Source organism: Protopterus annectens, chromosome 9.part0, assembly GCF_019279795.1.
Source record: "Protopterus annectens isolate FY-2018-M chromosome 9.part0, PAN1.0, whole genome shotgun sequence".
NCBI classification, from domain to species: domain Eukaryota; kingdom Metazoa; phylum Chordata; order Ceratodontiformes; family Protopteridae; genus Protopterus; species Protopterus annectens.
The window spans coordinates 1,237,717,187-1,237,734,847 of NC_056743.1; the positions used below are offsets into that span (position 1 = coordinate 1,237,717,187).

The following is a 17,661-nucleotide window of genomic DNA, read 5'->3' on the forward strand; positions in this document are numbered from 1 at the left end:
GAATCTCTGTAACTTGGTTTATTATTTCTAAGAAAATATGTCACATGCAGACCAGCTACAACAATTCAGCTATACTAAATGGGTTAATCCTGTTAAGATAACTGCTAAGAATGACACAAAGACAGTCTCTCAAGCAAAGTGCATGTTATCTTTGATGGCGCAAGGTCAGAATATCTGGGAGCTCTGTTCCTACTTCAGATGCAAAGACAAATATAAAAGTAACACTGCAGCTGTGATAAAGTAGAGTTGCTAAATACAGTCTATATATATGGGTCTACCGTTTATGATCGAAAATACACTTCGAAAATAAACAGAAGACCCATGGTTATGCAAAAGTGCACTTCCATGAACATCGGTTCAACGTACCGATAAGCAACACAGAAACATTGTTTTTGCAGGGGGGCAAGCCCCCATGTGGGGGGCTGTGCCCCCCACCCCCCTACTTAAATATACCAACTCCGAGATCGTACTACAGTGGGGAAATACGTAAATTCCCTTTCCCCACTGTAGTGTGCTTTGGCACCTATTTTCTTTAATGGTTTGTTGAACTGTTTTTCGCAGAAGTGCACTTTCGCGTAACTGAAATTCCACTGTTCATTTTCAAACAAGTGGAATTATGGGTCTTTTACAGTAGATCCATATATATATATATATATATATATATATATATATATATATATATATATATATATATATAAATAAAACACATAAATATATATATATATATATATATATATATATATATATATATATACATATATATATATATATATATATATATATATATATATATATATATATATATATATATATATATATATATATATATATATACACATACGGGTTCATGTCATTTGATTGACAATTCATTTCACTGACAGTTCATTACATCGACAAGCATTTTATGTGGGGGGCTGTGCCCCCCTAACTATATATATATATCAACTCCAGGGTCGCACAACATTGGGGAAGGGGGCAAATGCTTGTCGATGTAATGAACTGTCAGTGAAATGAATTGTCAATCAAATGACATGAACCCATACATACACACACATATTATATATATACAGAATATGCAAGACAGCTGTTGCCACTTTAAGACTAATGTATAATGATTTTAAGAACTTATGTTTCCCCAAATGTATTGTGTTTTGCACCAGTGGAAGTGTATTCATGATAACAGTTTCTATAGAGATGCCATTTTATAAAAGAAAAGTTACCCGTTTAATTAAATGCCATGTATCCTGACATTGCAAGATTACCATAGGTGGGCATCATGACAGCAGCATAGGAGGAAAGGTGATAAGACTATGAATGCACACACTTATGTGATTGCTGATCTATAATCTCATTGAACTAAGATGCTACATCAGTCTTCCATATACCTATTAAGACGGTAGTTTGAGCATACGGCCTAAAGTCGAGGAAATTTATCACTGGAACCCATACCATTTACAAAAAAATTATATATTTCCCATGTCACAGCTAGAATACAAAAAATTACATTTGCTGGGGGGGGGGGGGAGGGTATGCTCCTCTACACTCTCCAAACTTGTACATCATCAGATTTGTTAACCCCAAGATTAACAGCAAAGGTAAGAGAAAACTTCGGCACCCCTAATATTCTGTGTGTGATGGGTGCCTACTCCGGGCCAGCAATCAAGGAGACTTAGTCCTCACCACTGGCTCCAGTGAGGGACAGTCGCTAACAGCAGAGATGGATTCACATGGTATTTTCAGATGCAGTTCCCTGCACCAAGCATAACTTCCTTTAAGGGCACACAGGGAACACACTCTAGACTCAGGGCCAGACTCTCTATCTCTCTCTCCAGGCCAAACAAATACTACACTGACCACTTTGGAGCTCTGTGTCCCTATTCCCAGTAGCTGACAGACAGACACACACACAGACACACCTACCTGGAAAAAGCTGACATAGATTTACTAGCTGTGCTCCTTTCTGCCCAGACTCTGAGGTAATCATGCTCCCACCAGTCAGCTGCCCTAGGGCTCTTACAAAGGGTACAAAAATTAATACATATACAAATGTTAGGGTGTGACCAAAGCAGCAAGGCTTTTAAGAGTGGCCACAGTGTTACTAAAACAAGCATAAGTACTCTCAAAATGTTACAAGTATTCTCTAAAGGACCAGCCACAGTGTAAGGTATTAAAATATTTAATGATAAATACAGAAAACAGGAGAATACTGAATACAACAAACAAGATATAAAAATACAAATGGATAGTTTCTCACAGATGTAGAAAACAATACTAAACTATTTTCACTAAATGTCTCTGATTAACTAAAGAATTACTGTTCCCGGACTACTCACTAAAGCAAGGCAAGCTGATGTGTGCAGAGTATCGTCTCACAGCTACAGCTAGATGATGTCTCTCTGTGTAGATGTCTTGCCAGAAATCTTTCCTGTCAGATTCTAAAGTGCTGCTGTGAGGGTTCCAAAGAAAAAAGATGCTGCTTAGAGGATGTCATCACCTCTGGTCACTTAACTCTGGTACAATGCACAGAGCTTGGCTAAGATCGGTGGCAGTATTTTAAAACTATAACACAATTTCAAACTTTCCACCCTTTCAGGGTTCTTTGATCAACATACACATTTGATGAGTTACAACAATACAACCTAAATCTACATGCACACATTCTTTCTGTCCAGCAGGACCTACTGTTGATGCATTTTTAATGCAAGTAACTACAAATATATTTTTAACTCAAACATCTGTACAAATCAGTAAAATAAAATTCTTTACAGACCTCTACCTAATTATGCTGACATATGTACACATGTACTGCCCTAGTCTCTCTGGCACAGATGGCACTACTTCATAACACGGTGAGCTGCCTGTCGGGTTTGGATCCGCCACATAACACAAGCACTCAGGTCATTCCAAGGCAAGTACAAATATGACTCAGTCATTGTCCATGCTGGTGTGAATGACCTGAGACATACCTCCCTGGACTACATGAAAATAGACAGAGAGCTCTCTGAGCATGTAGCCCAGGCCGGTATGACCCTGACCTTGAGTAGCATCTTACCCTCACCAAGAATGATGCCACAATATGAAGACAAGATGATCAATTTCAACAATTGGCTTAAGTATTGGTGTCATTCAAAGGGGATCCAATGCCTGTCAGCTTGGGATGACATGCTCGATAAGCCACGATGCTTTGCTAGGGACGGCTTGCACCTGTCACCCCTGGGCTTTCGGATATTGGCAAAGGCTCTTGCTACCCCCATAGTGCCTTTTTAGGCAAGGCTCAAAAGACAAACCCACCTCCATAGGTATCATAAGGGATAAGAAACTAAGAGTAATGCTACTCAACGCCAGAAGTCTAAACCTCAAGATGCACACACTCAAAACTCTCCTTAGCATGGAGAACTACGATATCTGTGCAGTAACAGAAACCTGGTTCAAGGCTCCCGAGAGCACCCCAGCACTACCAGGTTATACCTCATACCATGCTTTTCAGCCCCAAAATTTGGACCAAACCACAAAAGGAGGGGGAGTATCAATATTCGTCAAAGATACCCACACCTCCAGGTTGGTGGCACAGCATGAAGCATCAGACACTATCCATGTGCAACTAACAGTGGGTAAGACTGCCTTCCAGTTTATAGCCTGCTACAGACCACCCTCCCAAACCCAGGAACCCCACTCGGCCTTCATGAGAACACTAGAAAATATGAAGGTCTCTCCAAACACCATTATATTGGGCGACTTCAACTACCCAAACATAGATTGGGAGCATTACTCTAGCGCCAACACCCTAGCCCAAAGGTTCCTAGAATTTACAAACACAAATACTATGGAACAACTTGTTACCACTCCCACAAGAGGGGAAAACATACTGGACCGGATCATCACCAACATGGGGACTCTATGCTCCAGACCAGAAGTGTATCCCTCACTGGTAAGATCAGACCATAAACTAATCTCACTGGATATTCACATCCTGACCCCACCCCATGCCCAGAAAACCACAGTGAAAAACTTCTCTAAAACAAATTTCACACTCCTCAAAACCAAGGTGGAATCCTTCAAAGCCCCCGGGCCTGTGGAAAATACGGCCCAGACCGCAGAATCCTTTATAAACGCATTCTATGAACACCTTCAGGAATGCATAGATCATGTAATCCCAAATAAAACCAAGACCCAATCCTCCAAAGGCAGACGTAGTGTCTGGTGGACCCCAGACATAAAGAAACTATACAATAGAAGGAGGAAGCTACTACATGATATAGCAAAATCCCAAAAAGGGAAGGCATCTCTGATCAGTATTAGCAAAAAACTACAGGCACTCATAAAATCGTCTAAGGCCAGCTTCAAAAGAAAAATTGCACAGGACACTAAGGATAATCACAAGGCTTTTCTTTAGTTATGTTATGAACCTGGGTGGGAATTCCCAGATATGCTTAGAATTAGTCCAAAATAACAAAAAATACACCGAACCCACAGACATTGCCAACATCCTAGCTGACAGGTTCAGAGCAAACTACCCCCCCCACTCCCCACCAAAAGGGCAAATATCTATCCTAGCAGAGTGCTGCCCCCCCCCTGACATCTCAGATGCTCAGGTAAGAGCCGCCCTCTCCAAAGCAAAAAACACAGCATCAATGGGACCAGACTGTGTCCCGGGCTGCGTCCTACATGAACTCCAAGAAGAGCTAAACCCAAACATAAAACTACTGTTCAATCTCAGCCTTACTACAGGATATGTACCCAAAGAGTGGCGTACAGCAACAGTGGTCCCTCTCCACAAAGGTGGTGCCTCAACGGATCCTGGAAACTATCACCCCATAAGCCTGACTAGCTTTGTCTGCAAAGCTATGGAAGGGATCATCATGGACCTCATAAATAAAGATATTTGGGACCTACAGACACTGGATCCTACCCAGTTTGGCTTTAAGGGCAGATCCTGCCTCTTAAACTTGGTCAATTTCTTTGAAACAGTCACCAAGGCCATTGACGAGGGGAAGGTGGTCCACACAGCCTACCTGGACCTTGCAAAAGCCTTTGATACAATACCCCACTCGGGCATTATAGATAAGCTCACCAGCTTAAATATAAACCCCTATGTCACTAGATGGGTTGCAAACTGGCTCAAGGACAGAACCCACATGGTTAGAATTGCTGGAGCCGTGTCAGACTCCAAACCAGTTACAAGTGGCGTCCCACAAGGCTCAGTCTTGGGACCTCTCTTGTTCAGTATATATTTCTCGGAGGTACAGGCCAACATGGAAGGACTTTGGCTGACCAAGTTCGCAGATGACTGCAAACTGGGGCGCCATAATCGACTCTCCAGCCAACACAAGCATCCTCCAAAAGGGCCTCATAGAAACAGACAACTGGTGCCAGAGCCATGGCCTCAAGCTAAACGCCAAAGTGTATAATAATCCCCTTTGGCAAAAACAAAGTGCCCACAAATTACCACATAGGTGGTAATCCATTACGTACAGAAGAAGTAATTAGGGACCTGGGGACCCAAGTTGATAGCAATCTCTCATTTGACAACCACGTGGCTAAAGTGGTTAGAAAAACATTTTATATAGCCCACCTAATCATGAAGGGATTCACATCTAGATCAGGGGAGGTCATCGTGCCTCTTCACTCATCCCTCATCGGGCCCATAATCGAGTACAATGCCCCTTTTGGGATGTAGCTTACCAGACACCTGCAGCAACTGGAAAGACCCCAAAAGTACCTCACCAAGAGGATCAAAGGGCTCAAACAGATGCCATATGCTGCCCGGTTAAAGAAACTCCAGCTCTACTCAGTGGCATACCGCCTGCTCAGAGGCGATCTGTGCCTGATGTATAAAGCCATGTCCAACCCGGAATTAATGGACATGCTGCACCTCAGAAAATCCAAATCCCATCGAGCTACGCGCTCGAGAGACTTGAACCTCAGCACTGAAATAAATAGGACATGCTGGAGGGACAGATTCATAACCCAGAGGCTCCCTTCACTCTGGAATAAAATCCCAATCCAGGTTAGGCAGAGTCCTTCATTGACTCTCTTCAAGAGGAATCTTGATGAGTGGATGGGAGATCGTAGGTTTACCCCGGGTATCACTTCTGTGTCACTGTTAGACAGAGGCACAGTATACTAACCTCGAAAAAGGGCATAGCAAGATTAATTTAAAATGGGTGGCGAAAGCCAAACACACTCTAGCTAGGCTTATAAATGCCCTAGGGCAGATAGCCTAGTATGAACCTATGAACATCACACGGTGATCCAATGAACAACTAACAATATAAAATGTGTTTGCAGGGCAATGTTCCCTGTATCTCCACCCTTGTATCTCTAAATATGCTACCTCAGACTTCAAAACAGTGAGGATAAGGAGAAATGACCCTACCCCCACTGTAATGCAGTCTTACTGTGTTAAATACACGTTTTGACAAAACAGCGATTAGACAACATACAACATCCTAAAATTTATTAGATTAAATCAATAAATTATCCATCAGAGTCTGGTACTTTGGGTGAAAGCTGCAGAGTCTAATGTACTTAGACATACAAACTTGCTACTGGAAGACCACTTGTGGCCACAGAATGCATGCAAGTGTGGCCCCTACCCCATGCAGCTACCTCTAATACCACTGCCCCAGTAACGTTTTTTTCTATCTGCCCTACAAACCAAAGAATACCTTAAGTTAGAACTATACCACTGCCTCCAATACAATGTATGGCACAACCTCATCACACACTCTTTAAAATCAATATTAACTTTATGTTAGTGTTGAGTTACCCTCATTTCTGCTCTCACCCATGTCCTCATCTTCCCATACGAATTTCTTCAATTGCAGCTTTCTCATGCAACATAAATGGTGTGACAAGTTCATACTATATCATTTTCATCTCATTTCCTGTATTTCAAGCAAACCAACTTTTCCTTCTCATTATCTGCTCCTTCAGCTTTCTGGTAACTGGATTATACACGTCATACCAGTCTAGTCTCTCCTCCCTTATACACTCATGACAATTTAGCACAGCACTCCCAATATGGCCTTACCAATGTACTATATAATAGAGTTCTAGAAATCATATATATATCTATATGTTATGGTATAAAATATGGGCTGGAATGCAGATTTAGAAATCTTAACTTGAATTTTAAAGTACAACTGGGCATATTCAGTTGAACAATATACAAATATGTAGAATTTTACCTGAAACATTTCTCTAGTTTAATGTAGACTAACCATCCTTGCCGCATTTCTTTTATTTATTCTACATCAGTCTGACTTGTTACTACATGGCTCTCGTATGCTGTAGGCATTTACAGTACTGAAAACATGGCATTACATGTTGTGAGTCTATAATTTCATTGATGAAAATTCTGTTGAGCTGATCATTAGAAAGTGGCTTTCTTAAAAACCACAAGTGTTACAGAAGAGGGGACAACTTTTCCCAAGCTACAGTGACTCCAGAGTTGAAAAAAAAAAAAACATTTATTTATTCATTATTTGGGTAAGTGAATTGGTTATCATGGATCCTTTTTAGATACAAGGCCAGGTGTAAATGAAATACAGAGATACAGTTTAGAGCAACAGATCAAATTTTAGGTTTCTTGGAGGAAGCTGCGGAGCAGTAGCGTTGTTGCCTCACAGCAAGAGGTTCTCCCATTTGATTCTTGGCTGGAGCGCCTTCTGTGTGGAGTCTGCATGTCCTCCCCACGATCGAGTGGCATTCAAAAGACATGCGTAGAATGGGCGTGCCTTCGTTGAAAGTTGGGCGTCGAGCTGGAACCTTGCCACCTGTAAAAAAAAATCTACTGCCAATCATTAGTGGACCAGAGTTCCGCTGTGGTGACCCCTAACCAGGAAAAGCCAAAAGAAGGAGGAGGAAGCTGCATTACCTGAAAAATAAGCAAAACACAGTGAACAAGCAATCTCCAGAGATAGTGACCAGAGATCAGGATTGAACCCTGAACCCTAGAACTCAGAGGCAGACCTTTGGCTACTGAGCCACCATACTGTCACCGTACTGTCACTTAACATTCAGGAATGTTGAACTCTGCCCTGGAACAATAAATTTCCTCCTTTAAAAAAATGCATGTTTTTGATAGTATTTTTTAATCTCAAAATAATTAGTTACTTAAAAGTATTTATATATATTCCACTCTGGCTAGGCTTATAAATGCCCTAGGGCAGATAGCCTAGTATGAACCTATTTTATAAAAATGGGTTCAGAAGGGAAAAGGCTTGCCTTTTTGCTCAAGTCGTGCATTTACAATTCATTTTAACATTTGTGGGTATATTTTTAGGGGCTGTGGGGCAAAGAATAACATGGCATCCATTATCTTCTGAAGATTTAGAAGATTCTTAATGTTGGTATACCTATAGCTGGGGCAGGGCTTGTACTGGAGTTATATATTTTTGGCACAAAGGTTTAAGGCTGCAAGCTATATTTCTGTGTTACAGGGTTTGATTCTCTCAGCCTTCATTTCCATACTGTATGACCTTCAGCAAGTCATTTAAATCAGACATTGCTTGGGGACAGCTGGGAATTTGGACTGAGCTCCTCAATGGTACCAGTACCACAAGTCTAGTAACCACCCATGGACCTACGTTGGCAGCCACTCGTGTTTTTTTTTTTTATATGCCATTTTACAGAAGTTACACTTTGATAAAATGGCTGTGCATCTAGCCAGTACATACAAGAATGTATGAACCATAGTGATGCGTTATAAGTAGGGTCCCACACTGTGTGCACCACATAGTGATGTGGTACAAGTAGGGTCCCAATTCAGACAACCACAATCCCAAACTGATTGCTGAAATTGTGCAAATCATTCCAGGACCTGCTGTACACCTTCCTGTAGCCAAAGAGCCAATTTCTTTGACAAACTGTAAACTGCACAATTATTTCTGTTATTCTCTTCAAGCCCAAAATAAACCTAAATAAACAATATTTCAGCATTTTTTTTCCATCCAGATACTATCATTTTTGTAACTCTGGCACGACTGTTGTTAACTTGCACGTATTTTACGCCAGGAACTGCTCTGATCTCTTTCCCCAACTCCCCTCACGCATTTCTCAAAGTATAGAATACATAAATCATTCAGATCTTTCTTTATGCCTTATTCAAAGCCAAACATAGATTTAAACAAACTAAATTGGAACAGAATCTGCTTATGGTGCTCATTTACACCCCCCCCCCCCAAAATATAGCTAATTTCATTTAAATCCTACTAAATGGCAAGAGTTTTCAAATCAATTTCAGGTTTTTAGATAGACCTACATTAAGTTGTGCAGGCATTTTTTTCTCCTATGTATCTTGTGCATAGTCACTGTTTGGCCCATTGAAATCCATTTCTTTGCTAAGCTTTTGAGCCAAAATTCTGATATCTGTGTATAGCAGTAAACTAGTGCATCTGTAATGAAAGCTCAGAAAGAATCTCTCTTACATTATGACAGCAGAGTGTAACTTTTATAAAGCATTATTCTTCCTCAATTATAAAGCACGGATATCAGATGTCTTCATAAACAAATCAATTACATAGGATGCAAATACAACTGAATAGGATTAAATGGCTTGCCGAGTCCTTGCTCAGTGCCACCCCCCCACACTCCTACAGTGCCACCCCCCCACACTCCTACTGTTCCTGTGGTGTTAAAGTCATTCCAGCTTGATCACCACACCCTTTGTGCTAAAACTTTCTCTAAACTTCCAGATTACTTCTCTTTGTGACACGCGTCTGCATGGGTAGTTCTTAATCCTTTGTATTAAATCTTTTGCTGTATACTCTACCAAACTCAAGGCAATTTGTCATTCATAGGTAACGATTCTTCTCCCGCAATACAAAATGTACATCCACTGTAAATTCTCTGAAATGCAGTGTATTGCTTAACCAACAAGGAAGACAATACAGGCCTGTTAATAAACCTTACAGCAGTATCTGCACAGTGCTTATCAAAAAGGGTGGCTTGCTGAACTTTGTCTGGTCACCTGATTTTTACAGTGATAATTTACTGTCGTATTGCATCTCTATAAAGCCAGTCTAGGACTCCAGGCCATCTTCTGGTTTTGTTACATTCTTTTTAACTATTGCAGTACAAACTAAGAACATGACCTATAAGAAACTGCTTAGGACAATAAATAGGGAAGACTTAATATATCACTTTCTTTAGGGAAGTATCATGTTTTAGTGATTAATCGGTCTCTAGTCCTATAAATTGTCTGCTCCATAACAAGGGGCAATAATCTCTAGCTTTCTAGCCTATACACTTATCAAGGCTACAAGTTGGTCTGACCCAATCTCTCCTTCTTTCAATCAATGCAGTTCATCATGAAACAACTGTTATTGTACACGTGCCCCTGGTTGCGCCTCCTCTTACTGCTCCTCTGTCAGAGCATCTGCACTCTTTTTTATAACAACCTTATGTGGCATGGACCACTCCAATAGCCCCCGCCTCTTACTGCTCCTCTGTTAGAGCATCTGCATTCTTTTTACAACAACCTCATGGGGCACGGATCACTCCAACAGCATACTCCTAATAGACTCACCAAAACTGCAGTATGCCTCAACACACCACTATTCAGTACTATTTTCCCCTGACTTACTGACACTGACCACTTTCTTTGGTCCATGTGCTATTTCTCCAAAAGGCATAGACCATACAACAAGCTCACCAAAAACACTATTATACTATGCCATATGTTTTACTCCTTTTTTTGCTGCGGCATCATGCCAAGTCCTGGACCTGCTTCTCCAGGCTTGTACTCCAGATAACCCTGACTGCCACACACAGAAATGCCTGCAACTAAACAGATTAGCTTCATGCCTGTATTCATAATTTCTGTGGAAGTCATTTTTTGCATTTCTAAAACTTGCTTGAAGAGCATCTAGGATAAAATTCCACCGCCAGGGAACATATTTTTTTTTTTGAATTGTTCATACTGGCAAAATTTCAGGAGGAGTTGCTATTTTTGTCAGAGACAATATTTGTCGAGAACCTGACCCCATCCACCTTCAAACATTTACAGGAAAGGAGATAATTACTAACTGCAGTTGAGGGACTAAACTCTTGAAAGTAGCTTTCCACTTATTTACTAGCATATTAGTCAGATACAGATCATGGAACAGCATTCCATAAATCATAATCAGGTAGAGGGACAGAAGTAACAGCGCCGATCCTAAACAAGCAAGATAATGTCAACCAGTACAGTGTTCACAACTCATTACTCATGTTACTGGAACTGACCAACTTGTGGATTCATACAGCTAGTGCACAAATTGTCCACTTACTGATATTTCCATTTCACTTGCATGTTTACTCATTATGGCCATTTTTGACATCTTTTACAGTGCTCTTTGGTTAAGCTAATGCAAATCAGCTTTATATGACATTGTGTACCATCAAGACTGCTTGTATTTAAGTGTACTGGTCTGTACTCTGCAGTGGAAGATGCATCAGAGTTATAACAATTATAGTCTATACTGCAATGTCTGAAAGGCAAAAAAAAAAAAACTACTATACAGAAATACGCTTCTCAGGATATCTGCTAGCTGTTCTGTAAACTGACACTGCTTAGCTAGTCTATGAAGCTCAGTCTTAAAAAAATGCATCCTATTTACCCCCTCTTACAGGAACCTGAAATGTTTGGATTTTTTGAGATCATAGGAGGTTACTAGGCTATTAGCCTTGAGGTCCTTATAAGCCTAGCCAAGAGTTCAGCACCCGATGCCCCTGTCCAGCAGGGACATGGGTGGAATCCCAGGGGTATATTTTCCGTTTCCCATCCAGTTATCCAGGTTGCGCTTAAATAGTGGTAAAGAGGTATTCTGCTTGATGTGGACAGGGAGTCTATTCCATAGATGGGAGTCTCTGGGACACATCTCAGTGTATGGTAGATCTTAGAGGCCCTGGATTCTCCTGGTGAGGAACCTCTGTGGTCTCTCCAGCTGCTGCATGTGTTTTGCGAGGTAAATACTGAAAAGGGTATTGTACTCAATAATGGGCCTTATAAGGGAAGAATACAGGGATGTTATAACCTCCTTGCCCTGCATGAGATACCCTTACTTATGAAGTGGGCCACGTAGAAGGCTTTCCATACAATGGAAGCAAGATGATGGTCAAAAGTCAGGTTGCCATCAACCTGGGTGCTCAAATCCCTCACAACTGACTTATTAATGTGATAATATGTGGGGACATCACTCTCTCCAAAGGGAATGATGATCAATTTTTTGGTATTCAGCTCGAGACCATGTTTCTGGAACCAGTCATTTGTCTGAGTGAGACCCTCTAGGAGGATGTCTACATTACTAGGGGAACTGATGACAGCACCCAGCTTGCAGTCATCTGCAAACATGGTCAGCCATAGCACACTGGTTTTGGTCTGCCCTTCAGAAAAGTATATCCCAAACAACAGAGGCTCCAAGACCGCACCATGGGCTATGCCACTTGTTATGGGTCTACTGCTTGAGGTGGCTTCCTATGTTTTGACTACATGGGTTCTATCAGTGAGCCAGTTTGCTACCCATCTGGTAGCATATGGATTGATGTCTAGTTAGGAGAGTTTATCTATTATACCCAAGTGGGGAATAGTGTCAAAGGCTTTGGCCAGGTCAAGGTAGGCGGTGTGCACCATCTTCCTCTCATCCATAGCTTTGGTGACCGTCTCAAAGAAGTAGATCAAATTTAGCAGACAAGACCTCCCTTTGACAAAGCTAAACTGTGTGGGATCAAGTGTTTGGAGTTTGCCAATGTCCTTGTTAATGAGGTCCATGATAATCTGTTCCATGGCCTTGCAGATCAGGCTAGTTAGGCGGAAGGGTCTATAATTTCCAGGATCAGTGGACACTCCACCTTTGTGTAAAGGGATGACAGTGGCCGTTCTCCGCTCAGCTGGAATAAAGCCAGTACTCAGGCTTTGGTTGAAAAGGGTGACCAATAGTGCTGCAAGTTCTTGTCTGAGTTCACAAAGGATGCAGCCTGGGATGTTAATCTGGTCCCATGGAGGCTGTATTTTTTGCCTTTGAGAGAGCAGTGATGACCTGTTCCCTAGATGCAAGGGGAATGGGGCAGATACTGGGGATGTCCTGATTTACTGATGGGAGGACAGGGGGGTAAAGTTTTTGCTGAATCTGTCAGCCAGCAAGTTTGCTATATCTACAGCATTTGTATATGTGGTATCCTTGACCACCAGTTCTGAACAGATGTGGGTGCTTCCTTTGAGGTAGCGGACATATGTGAAGAAGGCCTTAAGATGGTCTCTAGTAGAGGTGGCCAATTTGGAGATGAAGTTTGCTTTGGAGGATTTCACTAGTGCTCTTATTTACTTGTTCTGGCCAAGGAGACATTACTTCCAATTGGGCACCTGCTCCTTCTTGATCTTGGACAGCATTTTTTTCCTTTTGTTAGAGAGTTTATTTAATACAGATGTCCACCACTCACTCACAGACGTGCTTGCAACTAAAACAGAATACCTTCATGCTTGTATTCATATTTTCTGTAGATTTAATTTTTTTGCATTTCTAAAACTTGCTTGAAGACCATCTAGGATAAATTTCCACCTCCAGGGAACATAATTTTTTTTAGAATTGTTCATACTAGCAAAATTTCAGGAGGAGTTGCTAATTTTGTCACAGACAGTATTTGCCGAGAACCTGACCCCATCCACCTTCAAACATTTACAGGAAAGGAGATATTACTAACTGCAGCTGAGGGACTAAAACTCTTGAAAGTAGCTTTCCACTGTTATTTACCAGCAAATTAGTCAGATACAGATCATGGAACAGCATTCCATAAATCATATCTAATCATAATTGGTGAGATGACTGAAGTAATAGCGCTAATCCTAAACAAGCAAGACAATATCAACCAGTACAGTGTTCACAACTCATTACTCATGTTACTGGAACTGACCAACTTGTCAGTTTACTCTTCCTTGCGGAGGATGATTTAGTTCTGTTGGGTATTCCTGACCCCATGCATCTATATAAATTCTTGTATAATGTATTGGTGTAGTTTTGGATATTGATGCCAATTCCTACAGAAGGAAAGGGGGCTGTGAAGCTGTTTATACCATCCCTCAGGAGGCTGTAATCAGCTTTGGAGAAGTTTTTATGTCTGATCCTAGCTAGAGGGAGGTTGGGGGAGATGAAGACTTCAAAAGGTGACCGCTTTGTGGTCGGATCTTACCAGAGAGGATAATACTATAGGGATGCTGCAGTGGTTGCTCATGTTGGTTAATACCAAGTCCAAGATATTATAACCTGTTGTTCGGTTATCGACTAGCTGTTCCAAGGCATTTGCATTAACAATAATCAAGGAATCTCTGGGCATTTGTGTTCTGGCATGAGTAGTTCTTCCAATCTTATGTTTGGGAAGTTAAAGTCACCTAGGATCAGGGTAAAGGGGTGAATATTGATAGATTCGAACAGGTCCAAATAGGCAGATTGGGCATCGTGAGTCAGATTTGGGGACCGGTAGTTAGCTATGATTTGAATAGGGGTCTTGTCAATGGTTAACTGCACCTGGAGTGTCTCCTGTGCATCATACTGTTTGACCAGCCTGTAGGTGTGTACATCTTTAATGTATACTGAAACTCCACCTCCTTTAGCTTAACTGCCCACAGTTTGGGGTCTGAATGTATGATAAGATGAGTAACCAGGTAAGGCTGAGGTGCTCTCTGCAGCTTTGAACCAGGTTTTTGTGACTGCACAGAGGTCAGCATTTTCCAGAGTTAAGAATGCTTGCAATGAGTGCAGTTTCATGTTTAGACTCCTAGTGTTTAGCAGCAGGACCTTTAATTTGAGTTTTGTTGAAATTTTTATGTTGGTACTTTTAACCTCATCACAATTCCTAAAAAATGGCACTACAGGGGAGGTAAGAGCCTTTACCAGAAGCCTGAAGCCCAGGCGAGACAGATGCAGGCCATCTCTGGCAAAGCATCGTGGTCTGTCGATCATATCTTCCCCAGGCTGTCAGGTACTGGATCCCCCTGGAATGACACTAGCAACTAAGCCAATTGGTTAAAGTCAATCATTTTCTGTTTGTATTGAGGCATTATTCTGGGTGACAGCAGAATGCTGCTTAAGGCTAGGGACATACCAGCATGGGACACAATCAGCGAGCTCAACCACGTCTCTCTTCATATAGTCCAGAGAGGCACATCTTCAAGTCATTCACACCAACATGGACTATGACAGAGTCATAACAGTACCTGTTGCGAGACTTCAGTGCGAATGTGATGTGGTGGATTCTGGCAATTCACAGACAACTGACCATGACTTTCTCCTTATCCAGCCTGGTGAGAAGCACATCTGTGTCTCTCACAATGGAGTCTCCTATGACTAATATGCTGGGTTTATGGTGAAGCCTTACTGGCCATGAGGCACAGGTGTGCGGACTATGCGTAGTATGTGGTGTAGAGGGTTGTGGAGATTGGGTGTGTTTTTGCCTTGGAGGTTCCCTTTGTTTGGGTATGTTGATAAGGATATGTTGATATGGAGGACTTCCACATATGTAGGTGTGTGTTGTGTAGGTGTGGGTGGTGTTTGAGGTGTAGTGATTGTGTTGACAACCTTTTCGGTGCCAGATATACTGGCTTGAGGGGGAGAGAGCTTGGACTCTAGGTTCCTAATGTAAATGCATCTCTCACAAATGGTGTTCCTAGGTGGTAGTAGTAGATGGTTGTCCATATACATGAGGCAGTTGCTACACTGTCGCAGGATGCCCATATCAACCAGACTGGCAGTAGAAACTATAGGAAATTGTCCATTCATACATTTGTCAGAACCTGAGGGAGAAAGGCCAGGGAAAGCTAAGGGGTGGGCCTAAATCCCAAGTGCTTAAACCAAATTTAAATGCTTCTTGCAAGGTTTTTACTCTCTTTCTGTATCTTCCATGTTTTGGTTGCATTACATTTTATAACAATGGAGTTCTTCAGTATAACATGTCTCTAATCTTGCTGCTAGGATCAAAAGTATTAATGTGTTTTGTACAGTCGGTTATTTAAAATAATCCACATTAAACCACAATGATTTTCTTTACTATATACGACAGCCTGCCACTCGCAAACCAATACGTACAGACATTTCCCAAGGATATTTGGGTTGCTTGTTTGTTCTGCACCAGCGCGTACACACACACACACACACACACACACACACACACACACACACACACTTTGCTTCAAGGCATGGATTACTAGCCTGAGCTTTTAGTTTAGAAGGATAAAGCCTTGACTACAACCTAGACAAACTAAATCTGGTTAGATTGTGCAGTTGGAGGATTACAGTCCAGCTTGTTTATGAATTTGTCCATTCTCTATCTTCAGCTTAACTTTTTATTTCTTTTTAGTTTCTGTTCTAGATACAATAATAAATAATTAGTCTTCCTTCCATCCTTATACTTCCCAGTTTTGGGGAATGAAATTTAAAATATAATCCCATTGGAGCTAAAAACATTCTTCCTAAAGTTCATCCTTTAACACATTTACTTTAACATTTACTGACCAGGTAAGTATAGTGGTCAGAGGACCCTATTCAGGCACGAACTGAGCCAAATGCATAACAGTTTGAAAACAACAAATTATAATAATACACATCAGAAAAAGATAATCCATAAGAATGGTGCAAGGAAAACTTTCTCTGTACTTAGCAACATAAAAACACACAAAAGGCATAAGAAAAACAATGCACAAATACATACACAATACAGCCAAACGATATCTGTGCAAGTAATACAAGAGATGTAGAACAGTAATACCACATAGGTATCATTAACACATTTGGAGTAGTAGGACAAGACTGAAGTAATGCAGCACAAGGGTGTCCTACATGCAGTTGTGCATTAAATCATTGCTATGCTTTAAATGAACTTATCTTCTACAAACATATCACTTAAGCACTGAAATACCTGTTGGATCACCCTAGGAAGGTGCAAGTAGGTCCATTCGGATGACTTGCTCGTAAACTCAAGGTACAGATGAGATTCAAGCACAGATGCTGACAAACATAATTCAATAAGTTCTCCATTTGATTGTAGAGAGCCTTCCAACCACTGCAAACAGACAAATTCTTTACCTATATGGAATATAGATTCTAGGAAAAAGTTCTCAAATATGGTTTTCCTAGAGGACTTAGGACATAACCTGGGGGGGGCAGCAGTTAATGTGGTCTATCTGGAATTCACTCAGACTCTACACTATGTAAGTGGCTTCTATGAGCAAAGCAGTAGCTGGGAGTAGAACCATAAAAGGAGAGCACTGCATGGATGAATGAAAGGTCACAGGTGGTTGGACAGTGTCAAGAATACAGAGAGTGACTAGTGAAACGCAGCATGGCTCAGTCCCCTGTACATCACTTTTAGCCATTAGAAGCTGTGATTAGCACATTAAAAAAGTCCTTTGATTACCAAGATAGTCATAACCCAGATTCACAGAAGCAACCGTTAGTCAGGTGAGAACATACAAATGAGATTACAACAAATAATATTAAAATTAAATCATGTATGCATCATGCAAAGGAGATTACACAAAACATGAGCATATACTGTTAGCCATATGCAAACTGGCAATTACATAGCATGTGGCAAGATACAGAATATGCAAATGACAACTACTGTTATAAGCAGAAAAATGTAGGTTTAGCCCAAGACATTAAGTAGAGTGACAAGATTTCATAAAAT

The 17,661-nt window shown here is 41.2% G+C and overlaps 1 protein-coding gene across 1 annotated transcript in view; it reads right to left on the bottom strand.

The window, feature by feature from the left end:
* The window catches only part of LOC122811966 (V-type proton ATPase 116 kDa subunit a3-like), a gene marked incomplete in the record, with an annotated part of 518,494 nt that overhangs the window by 482,506 nt on the left and 18,327 nt on the right, over positions 1 to 17,661 (bottom strand).